At 42.8% G+C, this 15883-nt stretch overlaps 1 pseudogene; it reads right to left on the bottom strand.

The window, feature by feature from the left end:
• Nucleotides 1-5781: 5781 nt before the first annotated feature.
• Nucleotides 5782-6357, bottom strand: LOC116895342 (annotated as a pseudogene).
• Nucleotides 6358-15883: the final 9526 nt, after the last annotated feature.

Below are 15883 nucleotides of genomic sequence, written 5' to 3'. Positions count from 1 at the left end.
TGCAAACACACACACACACACACACACACACACACACACACACACACACGGGTGGGAGCATAAAAGTACAAGGACAATTGGGAGAGAGAAAGATAAGGAGAAGAAAGGAGAGTAATACAGGGAGAAAAGAGACTAGCATGCATGCCTGTCATGTACAGATATGGCAGTACATGTATACAGAAGATGTGAAAACAGAGGTAATACTATCTGGAAAGGGAAAGATCCTGTCAGAGAGGACAAGAAAGGATAATGGTGAGAGTGGAGCAAAGAACAAATATACATTAGGGTGGATTTGTCACAACTGAAACCACTGTTTTTTAGAAACATAATAAAATAAGGGGTAGAGACTTGGCTTTATTGTTAAGAGCTCAAACTGCACTTATAAGTAACCGAGTTCTATTCCCAGCACTGGTATCAGTTAACTCACAACCATCTATACCTCCAGTTCTAAGTGGATCTAACACCACTGGCCTCTGAGATCACTACAAATAAACCTACACAGAGACACATACATAGACGTGCAATTAAAAATAAACCTAAAATATAATGATGAAGATGTGTTAGAGAAAGGAGACCTGGAAGTAAGAAGTTAAATTGAGTGAATAATTCAATCCATACAGCAGTGATCTATACTCACTGGGACAGTGGCTTACCCTAGGGCAGTACCAGTGAAAATGGCAACAGAAATTAACAGAAGAAATAACGCCAAAGAAAGCCATTGGCAGAGTGAGGTAGGTAGCTAATAATAGCCACCTTTTCTGCATTCATTTCTTCCTAGACACCCAGTTAAGCTATTTCTTCCAGTCACCTTGGCAGTTACACTGCTCAGATGTCAGAATTCCAGCCAAAGGAGACTAAGATTAAGCAAGAATCCTGAAACCACTTCCAGATAAGACCGGAAACTTCCAACACCTCATTTCCAAATTCTATTCCTTGTCTGTGGTGACCATACACCCTATGACATGTTAGAGGCAAGGCACGGATTCCGCTCTACTCCCTCCTCTACATGTAAAGCGGAGATCCACACTGAGCAAGAAAGAATAACGCCTTGGTAACTTCAATAACTGAGAAATACATCAATTAGTTTTATCTTAACTAACACAGCAACGGGTCGGATATAGCAATGAGATGACACTTGAAGAGTAATTCTCACAATTTGTACTTCAGTCCTGGGAATAATCACTGCTAATAAAGAGCTGGTAGGAGATGATGTAAGCAGCAGGGGCATTAATTAATTGACAATTTTTCCTTACAACCTGTCAAAGAAAAGGCAAAAGAGGAGATGCTAAACTGAAATGTCTTCAGTGTGTCTCATGTAGTGGGAAACATGGAGAAGGATAGACATAAATATTTGGAAGTTGCCACAGGGGAAAAAACCTGATAGTTAATGTTGTAGGAGGAGATGACCTCCCAATAGTCTGTAAAAAGGATGAGGCAAGAAAAGAAAGCAACCGGCATACAGACAAGGAGAGGGAAGCGATGCAGTGTAACCTCACAAGGACCAGGTGAGCAGAACCTAACACAACTGAAGCCTGAAGCCAGAGCCCTGTGAATGTTAAGCCAGACCTCCCCTATGGAACCCCAACCTTATTTTGAGACAGCATCTTATGAAACTGTTCATCTGCAATGGAAACGTGAGATCCCTAAAAAATCTATGCAGAGGTAAATTTTCAGATACAACTGGATTTCTGTGTATGTAGAATAGAAGGTTGAACATAAGGAACTGAGCAAGTAGCTTAGTAGTGGTTAGCTAACGGGCACAAAGTCTTGAGTTCTAGCCCCTGCACTGAATAACTGGAACATGATGGCAACACTTCTAACAACAGCACTCAGGAAAAAAAGTCAAGAAGATCAGAAGTTCAAAGTCATCCTTGGCTACTTAACTAGTTGGAAACCAGCCTGGACTACATGAGGCACTGTGTCAAAAGAAGAAAATATTAAAAGAACGCATATGAAATTGCTGACATGGAGGTGTAATATAAAGCAGAGAAAAGCTGCATTTAAAAGGGGAGATTTCAGGCCAGGATTCTTCCAGTGTCCATCTGTGCCCAGAGCTAAAGCTGTCACACAGCACTCCATACCAAAATTCTATGCAGAGAGAACTGCTTATCTCCCAGGAGTGCTCTCACTCCTAAGATCACAGGCTCACAGGCTGAACAAGCTCCAGTCAGAGACAGCAAGACCAACTAACACCACGTATAACCAAACGGCAAGAGGCAAACACAAGAACCTAAGCAACAAAAACCAAGGCTACTTGGCATCATTAGAACCCAATTTTCAGATCCTACTACAAAAGCCTATAACTCAACAAAATTGTCAAATCTGGAGGAAATGGACAATTTTCTAGACAGATACCAGATACCAAAGTTTTATCATGGTAAGATAAACCATCTAAACCCCTATAGAAATAGAAGCAGTCATTAAAAGTCTCCCAACCAAAAAAGTCTAGGACCAAATGGGTTTAGTGCAGATTTCTATCAAACCTTCAAAGAAGACCAAATAGCAATACTCTTTAAACTATTCCACAAAATAGAAACAGAAGAAACACTACCCACTTCATTCTTTAAAGCCACAGTTGTGCTTATACCTAAACCACACAAAGACCCTAAACAGAAAAAAGAACTTCAGACCAATTTCCCTCATGAATATCAATGTAAAAATATTCAATAAAATTCTCACAAACTGAATCCAAGAAAACATAAAAACAATCGTCCATCATGATCAAGCAGGCTTCATCCCAGGGATGCAGGAGTGGTTCAATATATGGAAATCCATCAACGTAATCCAGTATATAAAAAAATTCATCTCATTAGATGCTGAGAAAGTATATGACAAAATTCAACACCCCTTCATGATAAAAGTCTTGGAAAAATCAGAACTTAAGGCCCAAACTTAAACACATTAAAAGCAATATACAGCAAACCAGTAGTCAACATCAAACTAAATGGAGAGAAATTTGAATTAATCCCACTAAAATCAGGGATGAGACCAGGCTGCCCAGTCTCTCCCTACCTATTCAATATAGTACTTGAAGTCCTATCCAGAGCAATCAGACAACAAAAAGAGGTCAAAAGGATACAAATTGGAAAGGATGAAGTCAAAATATCACTATTTGCAGATGATATTAATGCTACACCTAATTGACCCCAAAAATTCTACCAGAAAATGCCTAAACCTGATTTTAAAAAAACTTCAGGAAAGTGGCTGGATATAAAATTAACTCAAACAAATCAATAGCCTTCCTCTACTCAAAGGATAAACAGGCCGAGAAAGAAATTAGGGAAATGACACCCTTAACAATCGTCACAAATAATATAAAATACCTTGGTGTGACTCTAACCAAGCAAGTGAAATATCTGTATGACAAGAACTTCAAGTCTCTGAAGAAAGAAATCGAAGATCTCAGAAGATGGAAAGATCTCCGATGTTCACGGATTGGCAGGATTAATATAGTAAAAATGGTTGTTTTGCCAAAAGGGATCTACAGATTCAATGCAATCCCCGTCAAACTTCCAACTCAATTGTTCATAGAGTTAGAAAGAGCAATTTGCAAATTCATTTAGAATAACAAAAAACCCAGAATAGCACAAACTATTCTCAACACTAGAAGAACTTCTGAGGGAATCACCATCCCTGACCCCCAGCTGTGTTACAGAGTAATAGTAATAATAATCTCTGTGATATTTATTCAAGCAAGTAGATCAATGGACTAGAATTGAAGACCCAAAAATGACCCCAAACACCTATGGACACTTGATCTTTGACAAAAGTAACTAAAGCCATCCAGTGGAAAAAAGACAGGATTTTCAACAAATGGCACTGGTTCAAGTGGATGTCAGCATGCAGAACAATGCAAACAATACAAGGATCCATTCTTATTTCCTTGTACAAAGCTCAAGTCCTGGTGGATCAAGGACTTTTACATAAAACCAGATACACTGAACCTAATAAAAGAGAAAGGGGGTAACAGGAAAATTTTCCTGAACAGAAGACCAATGGCTCATAAAATTGCAAAGCTTCTATAAGGCAAAGGATACTGACAATAGGACAAAATGGCAACAACAGATTGGGAAAAGATCTTTACCAATGCTATACCCAATAGAGGGCAGATCGATAGATAGATAGATAGATAGATAGAGAGATAGAGAGAGAGATAGAGATAGAGATAGATAGATAGATAGATAGATAGAGAGAGATAGATAGATAGATAGAGAGAGATAGAGATAGATAGATAGATAGATAGATAGATAGATAGATAGATAGATAGATAGATAGATAGATAGATAGAGATAGATATAGATATATAGATATATATATCAAGAAGTTAGACTCCAGAGAACCAAATAATCCTATTTAAAGAATACAGTACACAGCTAAACAAAGAATTCTCAGCTGAGGAATATCAAATGGTGGAGAAGCACCTAAAGAAATGTTCAACATCCTTAGTTATCAGGGAAATGCAAATCAAAACAACCCTGAAATTCCACCTCACACTAGTCAGAAAGGCTAAGTTCAAAAACTCAGGTAACAGTAGATGCTGTCGACGATGTGGAGAAAGAGGGACACTCCTCCATTGTTGTTGGGATTGCAAGCTGGCACAACCACTCTGGAAATCAGTCTGGAGATTCCTCAGAAAATTGGACATAGTACTACCTGAGGACCCAGCTATACTACTCCTGAACATATACCCAGAAGATGCTCCAACATATAACAAGGATGCATGCTCCACTATGTTCATAGCAGCCTTTTATATAATACCCAGAAGCTGGAAAGAACCCAGATGTCCTTCAATAGAGGAATGGATACAGACAATGTGGTACATTTACACAATGGAGTACTACTCAGCTAATAAAAACAATGACTTCATGAAATTATTAGGCAAACAGATGGAACTAGAAAATATCCTGAGTGAGGTAACACAATAACAAGAGAAGACATATGCTATGCACTTACTGATAAGTGAATATTAATCCAAAATTGGGAATACCCCACATACAATTCACAGATCATATGAAGCCCAAGAAGAATGAAGACCAAATGTGAATGCTTTAGTCCTTCTTAGAAAGGGGAACAAAATACTCACTGGAGGAAATATAGGGACAAAGAGTGGGGCAGAAACTGAAGGAAAGACCATCCAGAGACTGTCCCACCTAGGGATTCATCCCCTATACAGTCAAGCCTAGTCACTATTGCTGATGCCAAGAAGTGCTTGCTGCCAGGAGCCTGATATGGATGTCTCCTGAAAGGCTCTGCCAGAGCCTTACTGATATAGATGAGGATGCTTGCAGTTAACCATCAGACTGAGCACCGAAACCCACCTGAGGAGTTAAAGAAAGGACTAAAGGAGCTGAAGGGCTTTGCAACCCCATAGGAAGAAGAACAATATCAACCAACCAGACCCCCCCCCAGAACTCCCAGGGACTGAATCACCAAACAAAGAGTACACATGAAGTGACCCATGACTCCAGCCCCACATGTAGCAGAGGATAGCATTTTCTGGCATCAGTAGAAGGTAAATCTATGTAAATTACAGGCCAGTCTGGTCTATATGGTTCCTGATCCCTGGAGCAGGAAAAATAGTGTTGTCACAGTCAGGTTACTATTGTTACAATAAAACACCATGCCAAGAACAATTTGGCTTACCCTTCTATATCACAGTTAATCATCATGGAAGGTCAGGACAGGAACTTATAAGAATATATAAATCTTTTATTGTTCCCCAAAGAGCCCAAATCATACTTGTGATCAGGGTCTTGTTTCTGGAGCTAGGAAACTGAGGTCTCATTCGTCAGCCTGCTGCATGGTTCCCTTCTTAGACACATAGATGCCATCCAAAACCTTCCTGATAGCCTTGTTTTTAACTGTTGCGGTTTGCTGAATCAGAGCCGCTGAATTTGAAACAAGCTCAGTATCATTTCCTTCAAGGATTAACTCATCCTCCTGGGCTTGAGAGACAGAACAAGCAACACCTGTCCTCATCTGAACCCTGCCGATTATTTTTCACCCAAGAAATTTCAGATTTCAACCAAAGACCCATTGTCCTGAATAACGATGTTGATTGGGAAGGGAGCATCCACAGACCTCATCTTGTAACCAAAGCCCAGTGTTACACCATTGATCATGTTCTGAACATGACTGCAGATGATTTTGACAGTGGCCAATTCCTTTCTGTTACCCCACCACTTGTCAACACAGAGCCTTTTCTTTTTCTTTCCAAGGACACTCAGCTCTACACTGATGTGATTGAAGTCCCTCCGCAGAGTTCCCCAGCGCCCTTCACAATGACTGTGTGTTCCTTCAGAGTGATGCCGATATTTTCTGGAATGTTGATAGCTGATTACTGAAAATGGTCTTCATTCTCACAGTAGATGGGGCAAAGAGAGAGCCAGGAGGACAGGAACCTAGAGGCAGGAACTGATGTAGAGGCCATGGCCACTTCTTACTGGCCTGTTCCTCATGGTTTGCTCATCCTGCATTTTTATAAAACTCAGGACCACTAGCCAAGGGGTGAACGCATCCATAATGGGGTGTGCCCTCCTCTATCAATCACTAACTAAGAAAATGCCCTACGGGTTTTCCGGCAGCCAAATCTTATGGAGACATTTTCTCTATTGAAGCTCCCTGCTCTCTGATGACTCTAGTTTGTGGTAAGTTGAGGTAACACTAACCAACACAGTAATTGATTGTCTTAACTATCTTATTTTCTATATATTTTAGATCAAATTTGTTCTACAGACTCATGACTATGGTTTAAATGCCATGTCTTACTAAGCAAAATCCTTTTCGGTGTCAGAATGTTGCTCACCACCAGTACCCTAGGCAGGAGCCTGTGGCTTCAGGAGCTCTTTCAGTCACACTTACACACAAAGGCCATCTGGAAGACTTATGTTCAGTCCCTCAGCATCTTTACCCTACACTTTGCAGAATCTACTTCATGTTCTTGGATCTGAGGATTGTTTCAAGTCCTGAGCCTTCAAACAATGCTCGATACAGTTATGAATACAAAGGAGAGAACGATGGCTCTTGGACTGATCCTGACACATTGTTATAAATGAAACCCCCTGGTTGGCTCTCAAGCCATAAATTTTCTAGTCAGGGACAGAGGCTGTTTAGCCCGGAAAAGTTTGCCATTGTTTCTCCCGAAACAAAGGAAAAGAATGGTAGTGTTTCCTCCATCATCACAACATTGGAGGCCATAACAAATGATACATATCAAGGGGAAAATGTATCAGATTTATATAATTAAAATTTAATGTGACACAGAAACCTTCAGAAATGAAGTCTTATTGAAGAAAGTCTTCAATAAGGAAAGGAAACTGAAATATTTATAGGCTGTGAGTAGCAATGTGATTAGAGGCAAAGGCTGTAACCTAACGGTGATGTAACGGCTGAGGACTTAGCAAGCTCTGCTTGTCAGTTATAAACCCTGTGTGTAAGGTCAGGACCCTTATGGAATAGGAGTGCTCCAGCCTCCTTATGGGGAAGGTGAGCCTGTAACTGTGGGCTTTTTCACCCACACATCAGTTCCCCAAATAACAACTTTGAGACTTAATTATATATGAATAGATGTCTAGGCCGTAAGCTTGGGCTTATTCCTTAACTAGCTTGTAACTTAATTAACCCATTTATTCTGTTCTATGAGTCCCACATGGCTCGTTACCTCTTCTCAATTTCATGTGCCTGTCTCCTCAGAGACTGGGGTGAATCTGTAACTGACTCTATCCCAGAGTTCCTGTCTCTCTACCAGAACCCCCACCTCCTATTTCCAGACCCAGCTCATTGGCCAGCAGCTTTTTATTGACAGGTGATGCCTCCATACATTACACAATGAGATTCTTTCTACACAAGTCAGGGAATCTTTCCAAACTCATGCTGGGAGAGAAACATACAGAGAGGTTGGATCATCTTCTGCCTTCTCAGCTTCCTCAGTTCCTTCTGCTTGAAAAAGAATGAAGATTAACCACAAGCCAACACTCACTGTATGGTGCCAAGCTTGAAATCTCAAACTCAACTCTGGGCAGTCCTCTAAAGATAGGCCATGAACAACAACTTTTCTCTGTTTCACACCAATTTCTACATCAACCAGGAAGAGGCAAGATGTAAATGCAAGAATAGTCCCTATATTGCCCTCTTTGGATCACGTGATCTTGAACCCAGAATTTGTCCTAAATTTCTCTGCTAGATCGCTAATAATAGCTACCAGCCATTCTCCAGTATCCCTTCAGTATCTGTTAGTCCAGCACCCAAAATGCTCCTGGAACTTCTCTGCATAATGAGGAAAGTGTACAGAGGATTTCCAAAGCATTGTGCCCTCCCCTAAAATAACACTTTAAAGCAATGAGGGGCCAAGTGTAATTCCTAGAGCCTCAGAAGCCTCTCCAGACAGAACTGAGTTCAGGCAATCAGATAGACTCATCTCAAAAACAAACAAAAAGAACAAACCAAAATGTTGAGACTCACCCCAATTATATGGTAGATGTTTGGTTTGTATCTGTTGCGTGAATGACATGCCCCAAAAGCTGCAGTTTAGGAGGCAGTAGTGCATGCATGTATACCTGTGTACATGTGTGCCTACATACACATGTTAAACAAATAAATGTGTGGAGGGGTTTGCATGTGTGGAAGCCAAAGGTCATCGTTGAGGCTCTTCCTTCATTGCTCACCACTTCAGTTTTTGAAACAGAGTCTCTCACTGAATCAATGTTTCCTGCTAGACTGGCCATTGAGTCTCTGTGACCCTGTTTGTCTCTACTCCCCACCCTGCCCTGTGGTTAAAGACATGCACATCACATTCTTACGTGGGTGCCGGAGATCTGAACTCAGGTCCTCATTGATTTTTATGGCACTTTACTCCCTGAGAAATCTCCTCAGGGTCTAATTTATCTACTTTTTGATGGCAGAGCTTCCCTTCACGATCTGAAGTCGCATCTTCACACAGATGAAAAAGAAAAGCTATTCTGTTTTTTGTGACTGTGGACAGACTTAGCATGGCCTGCCTTCACATTAAGGTTATTCCAAAGATATTCAGTCCCCAAACCAGGAACCACTGACCAGAAAGGTATTTAATTAACTGAGTAATGATTAGCCTCAGAAAGTTAATTTGTCCAATAGCTTTCTCCGTTAATGGAAGCGGATATTAAACAGTGGCTCTGCTAAGGAAACTACCCAGTCTGGCTCGATCGCCGGTGCTGCCGTGGATTGCAGCACAGCCAGCCTTAAACTGGCGTTCATTGTACGACTGTATGCTGATGAAGAATTTAGAAAGCAATTCCTTAAAGGGCAGTACTCGTGCTTTGTGTGTTTGCTGGTTTTCCTTTTGGAAATGCCTCATTAAGCACAAAAAGCTGAACAGCAGTTAAAAAAGTAAGGGGGGGGAGCAAAACCGGCCTTCCCGGGTCCCAGAGTTCAAACGAGATTGCTCAGACTGCCGAAGTCTCTGCTCTCAGTCTAGCTACTATTATTCCAGCTTCTGTGTGACTTGCATGGCAACTAAAGGAACAGAACACAGAGACAAAGGGCCATCGCTGCCGAAGACAATAAAATCGCCCTGTTGGTTCGCTTGGGCAATCTAGTAGGCTAGCTACCGCTTCACACGTTTCCCCCACACTGTGCTGTCTGTCCATCACACGGGCAGCTTTTAGGAAATGTAAACCAAAAGGAAAAAGAAAAAGAACATAGCAATTTGTGGCACCTTTGTGCAAGTAGACAGGAGAGGTTGTTGCTGCTGCTAGGCCTTTGTCCAAAGACCCAGACTGAGAAATGTCAGCTTAAAAAGGAACCCCAAGTTTTGCCCATGCATATAAATCTGCACCCTTTGAGTGCGATGTCAAATACTTGCACGGAATTGAAGGCTAATTAAAACACAGTCCCATGTGGGGAACCACTTTGAGAAAGACAGGTTACTCAACCCAAAGCTCCCCTCTCTGAGGTCTAATGAGGCATCTGTAACCTTTGTAGATGGGGGTCGACCCATGGGGAGCAACAGGGTGCAGGAGGCTAAACCCTTGGCCTAATGGGATCTGATCTCATCAGAGAAAGCCATAATCATCTGTAAGAAACGACAATTAAGCTGGTGATTAAGGTTAACACTGGGAAATGAACACATCCCAAGGGGGAGACTGAGCTGCCGGGAACCACGCTGATGGAGTCTGAGGCCAGGTGGCCGTGGCTTTCCCTCAGCTGATGGCCTCTTTATGACTACTTCAAAGTGTTTTCCCTCACAAAACAGTAAGTCCCATCTTTCGACCGTAGGTTCTGGGGGCCACGAAATCCCTGGTGGATCACCGAGAGCAGAAATGATCGGCCTATGAAATAGTGCACAGCTACCTTAAAGCTCTTAAACCCAGATCCCATGGCTCCCATTCAAGTTTCCCTTAGCTGATTTCCCAGGGTTCTCAACCTCCTCGGTGCGGTTTCTTCTCAGGGGCACTGAGAATGAAAGGGTACCTCGAGGTTATAGACACAGACCAGCAAGCCAGGGTTAGAGACTTATGCTTTGATAATAAACTGGTTCAAGTTGGGAAGCTGGTCTGATGCCGTTGAAATGTATCAAATTCAAATGAAGGGAAAAAACTAAAGAGTCTAGGAAAGGTCAGGAATCCCAGAAGAGGAGGAGAGGCGAGAAAGGTGCACAGAAGCTAGGACAAGGCTTGTGCAGACTTGAAGTTAACGGAGCCTGGAACTAGCAGGGATGTTGAGCTGAGGCTGGTTTCTGAGACGTAGTCTAAATTCATCTAAAAGCATCTTTTGTGTTTCTTCAAGAACAAGAACAAATGGCACATAGACCAGCTGGACTCGGTTGAGATGCACGAGACAGAAAGTGGAAAAAGATCCCTGGCAAAGGTCAAGGGTGCTAGAGATGCTTTATGGCCTCTCTCTGCTGTTCATTCTGCTCTAGGTGGAGAGCCTTGGCCCCATGTTCTACCATGGCTGTGATACCTGTAGCCGTCACAACACACTCCAAAGAGCAAAAGAGGGAAATCAGGGTGCATGCTTCTCTTTCTATGAGAATTGTCCCCAGGTACCAACTAAGACTTCCATAAGAGCATTATTTCACGGAATCTACTGATGTGGACAGAGCCAGCTGCCTGACATGCAGCACAGGAAGCCTTCGGGTTGGATTTCAGCAATGCTCTGTATAAGTTGCAGTTAATAACTGAAAGAGTATGACAGGGATAACTAGAAATTTCTCCAGTTGATGTTTCTAACATTTGATTTCTTCAACCTGATTTCTTCTTGGAGGTCTTCTGAGAACACGTCAATCGTGACCACACATACGGCTGAACAGAGACATTTAAGTTGGATGAGACGGCTCCATAGAAGGCACTTGCTGACGAGTCTGACAACCTGAGTTTGATCCCACAGACCCACATGGTGGATGGAGAGAATTGACCCCCAACAAAGTGTCCCCTGACCGCCACACTCACTATGGCACACATTTCACACACATACACAGAAATAGATGAGTGTAATAATCTTTTGCAATCTTTCCATGTACATGGAGATAAAGCACCTTCTTCCTGAGTTCTGCAAGGCTAGTGTATCCAATGAGAGGGAGTCAAACAGTCTGAAGGTGTCTTACTCTTGTGACAAAATACCTGGGAAAGACAACTTATGAGTTTATTTTACATCGCAGTTTAAATGTCAATTTAGCCCACCATGGCTAGAAAGTCATGTCCTGGGGACAGTGGGCAGTTGATCATTGTACATCCATAGTCAGAGAACAGAGAGAAGAAATCTGATACTCACCTCACTGCTTATTCGGTCCAGAATTCCAGTTCATGGGATGATGCCATCCATATTTAGAGTAAATAGATCTTCCCACCTCAACCCATTCCCCATAGACACAAAGGTTTGTCTCCCAGGCAATTTATCAAGGTAATCATCTATACCAGTAAAGAGATCTCCAACGTTTCAGATGAGGCCCTAAGAAGTACTGTCCCATAGTGAGTCATCATAACATAGGGTCTGGGTCCATGTCGTGTGACTGATGGCTTGAATCAGTCAAGACTGGCATGACAGGATGGTCAAACTTGGCTTCTGTGGTTGCCTAGAAGGGTAAAGTAATGGTCACTTTTCAAACAGCGAGACCCATAACTGACTCTTTACATTCTGTGAAGGCCATTCTGCAGCCTAGAGAAGCAAAGGCCGAGGAACCTGCACCTCCTCTGATGAGGACCCCTGATGCAAGAGAAACCGTGTGGGAACTACGGGTTAGAAGAATGTGTGATAGGATGTGCTGCTGGTGTGTGATAGAGGAGTCGCCCAAACCACCAGGGGAAAAAGGAGGTCTTCCTCCTAAGGAGAAGTTTGGAGAGACAGCCAGAACTCAGGCCAGCTTCAGGAACAAGAAATGTATCTCGTGCTTGGGGAAGAACCCGGGCATCGATGTAAATATAAAAGAACATGTTCCAGGGGAACATTGGGAGTGTAGCCTGAGTAGAATACATGGTAACTTCTGCAGTCTGGAGACTCAAGCCTGAAAACTAATAGCAGGCAGCATCTACATGTGTTAGGCGCATTAGCTTGTTTAATCCCCACAGACCTCTCCACAGACAAAGAAATTGAAGCTGAGGAAGTGAGGCCCCACAGGTAGTTCACACCAGAGCCAGTGCTGAGCTTTTTTACCCATTGTGTGGAGCTTCTCTGTCCTGCAGGCTGGTGACGGACAGTGGCAACGAGGCGTTGGAATTTTACCGGAAGAATCTAGGACATAGTGAATCAATTAAAATCTAGAAGTAATCTGAGTGAGCTCACTGGCAAGGTAGAGTATCTGAGCCCAAGGACCTTGGATTAGAGGTTTCCAAAGAATCAGAAGCAAGCTCAGCCATGTTCTCCTGCAGAACATCAAGGACATCGAGGAGAGTTGGAAGGGTTTTAAGCTGAATGATGATAAGAACGTATCCTTATCATTGTCCTTAGACCGTTTCTCTTGGGGTATGTGGATGAAAAGATGGCTGGCCCCTAGCACACAGGCCTCTGGCTGAATTCTCCACTGACAGCAGATACTAGGGAAAGTCACCGTGACACAGTCACAGGTGGAGCACTGCCGGGGAGCACAGAGAGTAAGCGGAGCTGGAATTTGCAGAGAGGATGCGGGAAACCAAAGCAGTACACAGTATTCTGCAGCAAAGTCTAATGCCAGGATAGCTATGAGACAGGTAAGAGGAGGTGATCAGAAAGTTCTGAAGAGCTCAGGCCCTGCAGGGAACAAAGGTCTGTCACCCAGACAGAGGGTATAATCCAGGGTGAAGGAGGAACCCATTCCCCTCAGTGAGACTTCAGATCGTTATGAGAGAAAAGGAAAGCACCAGAGGCTGACACCCACTTCCGACATGAAGCTCCCACTATCCTTTAGTTCTCCACAGGATTTTGAATTTGAGCTGAAGGTTTGGTCCAAGAGGAAGTTTCAGGGTCTTGATTGAACTGAAGGAACAGGACATGGCACTGAATGTTAGCACAAACTGGAGTGTAAACTCCTGAAACTCCACACTCACATGTTTGATCTCAGGGCCTGAGACACTTGAAACAATAACTCAAGTAGAAATATCTTGGTGAGACCACTGGAAAGATTAGCTTTTCTAAGCCCAAGGACTCTCCAGAGAGTCAGGAGTAGGCTCAGACAAGTTCTTATGAACTTCTCGCAGTATTACAGAGGCCAAGGAGACTCACATGAAGCTGGAACTAGGGAAGATCATGGTCTGGTCAACCAAGGGCATAGGCTGAGGTTCAGAAGTTTTGATATCAAAGGACAAGAAAAGATGGAAATGTTAGCCAAGCAGGGGACAGACACACTCCCTATGGCTTTTTGTTGTATCCAGGCCCTGGCAGAATTAGACAATGCCTACCTCCATTTAAAGGGAAGCTTCTCCTCACTCTGTGATCTGAATACCAGTCTCTTCTGGAAACACCCTCCCTAGCACAACTAGAAATAATGATTCTCAGATTTCATGGCACCCAGTCAAATGGATGCATCATACGGACATGCCAAGTAACCATTCTTGTGCCTGCTTTATCACAGGAAGCAATTTCTTCTGGCTTTCCTGGTCAGGACCAGGAAGCCACTACAGGACATGCCTTCCTCCAGTCAACATGAGCATGGAGATCCCTGACATCCAGGCTATAAGATGTCAAGCAGGGAAAGAAGTTCAGAGTTGTCCTATAGGGATCATGACAGAAGGTGTGGCACAAGCATGTAAGAGAAGCACAGTCAAACCATCTGGCATGTGAGGAAACAGCATAGCCTCCTAATTACCAAGAGGACATACAATGGCTGAAAAATTAGTGAGGAGCAGATCTCACTCCTTCTCAGAAAGACAAGCAGCAAAAAGCTAAAGCTGACAACAACAGAAGGATCACCAGCTTTAGGCTTGTATTTTCATCAAGTATTTCTTAGCCTGCTTCTACTGTAACGATACAATTGGGATTGCATCATAGAACATGCAAGTCAACAGCCTGAACATAAAAGAGCGGAAAGAGATTTATTACTTACAACAAGTAAGGAGCACTAAAGTTCTTTGCTGACTTCAAATTTTATTAGAGAGACTATGTGTATTCGTCGAGGAAAGCACATGTTGGGGTCAGCATCATCTTTGTGGGGGTCTGAAATGTCTGCCCACGAACTCACATTTTTAACACTACTGCTGCAGCTGGAGGCACTGCTTTGAAGGTCTGTGGAGCTTTAAAGAAGTAGAGCCTGGCTGGGAGAAGTAGATCACTGAGGGAGAATCTTTGAAGGTTAAGAGGCTAGCCCTCAGTTCTATATATGGTCTACTTCCCAATCCAACATGATTGAACAGCGCTACCATGAACTCTACCATGCCTTCCCTGCTGTGAGAGAATGAGCCCCTCTGAAGCTGTGAGTAATTAAGGCTCATGTCTGAAAGGAAGGATAACAGACAGGAGTGCCTCTCCACAGAGAATTTACTGTGATAATGAGCAAAGAATGAATGGGTTTTCTCCAGACCCTGGCTGGCTCATCATGAAGTTTTTATTCCTGTCTTCCTTCTTTTCTTTTCTTCATTTCTTCTTTCCTTCCTTCTCTCCTTACTTCCTTCTTTTCTCTCTGTCTCCATCTTCTTTCCTTCGGCAGTGTCTTTGTATAGCCAAGGATGCCCTTGAGCTTCTGATATTCCTGGCTTGTGGGATAACCGATGTGTGCCACCATACAAAGGTTATCACTCTAGGGCTTCCTGCTTCCTAGGCAAGAATATTATTTACCAACTGAGCCACGTTCCCAACCCTTCACTGCAAAATCCTACAAAGAATCTTAACCGAGGACCAGGAGTCTCAGTTAACCTGGACCCCCAGTTCTCTCAGACACTGAATCACCAACTAGGTAGGCAACATACACCAACTGAGATGAGGCCCCTGCCACATATACAGCAGAGGGTTCCCAGGTCTGAGTTCAGTCAGAGAAGACGAACTTAACCCTCAAGAGACTGGAGGCTCCATGAAGTTTAGAGGTCTGGTGGGGTGGGTAGGGTGGGGACATCCTAGTGGAAACTGAGGGGTGGGCAGAAATATAGGATGTGGAACAATCAGAGGGTGGACAGGGAGGGGAATAAAATCTGGAGTGTAAAAATAAATATTTTTTAATAAAAAGAGTCTTAACCAAAACAACAGAAACAAGATGTTAATAGGTACTTTAACAATGTTTTAAATAGTTCCCTCAATGGACACATACAATTGTGGAAGGTATATCCTAAAAGTGCCCACCTCCCTTAGCTACAACTGTCCAGCACTTTTTATGCATGTGCTATAGAAGATGTTATTTCATTGACTTGAAATGGAAGGAAAATATCTTGACCCTCAATACTTAGAAGTGACCATGAAATGGCATGTGAGACACATAGCTCCTTACGCTCACTTAAAAGCACTTGAG

Source organism: Rattus rattus, chromosome 3 (assembly GCF_011064425.1).
Source record: "Rattus rattus isolate New Zealand chromosome 3, Rrattus_CSIRO_v1, whole genome shotgun sequence".
In the NCBI taxonomy this organism is placed as follows: Eukaryota; Metazoa; Chordata; class Mammalia; order Rodentia; family Muridae; genus Rattus; species Rattus rattus.
This window is presented reverse-complemented; position numbering and strand designations above follow the sequence as displayed.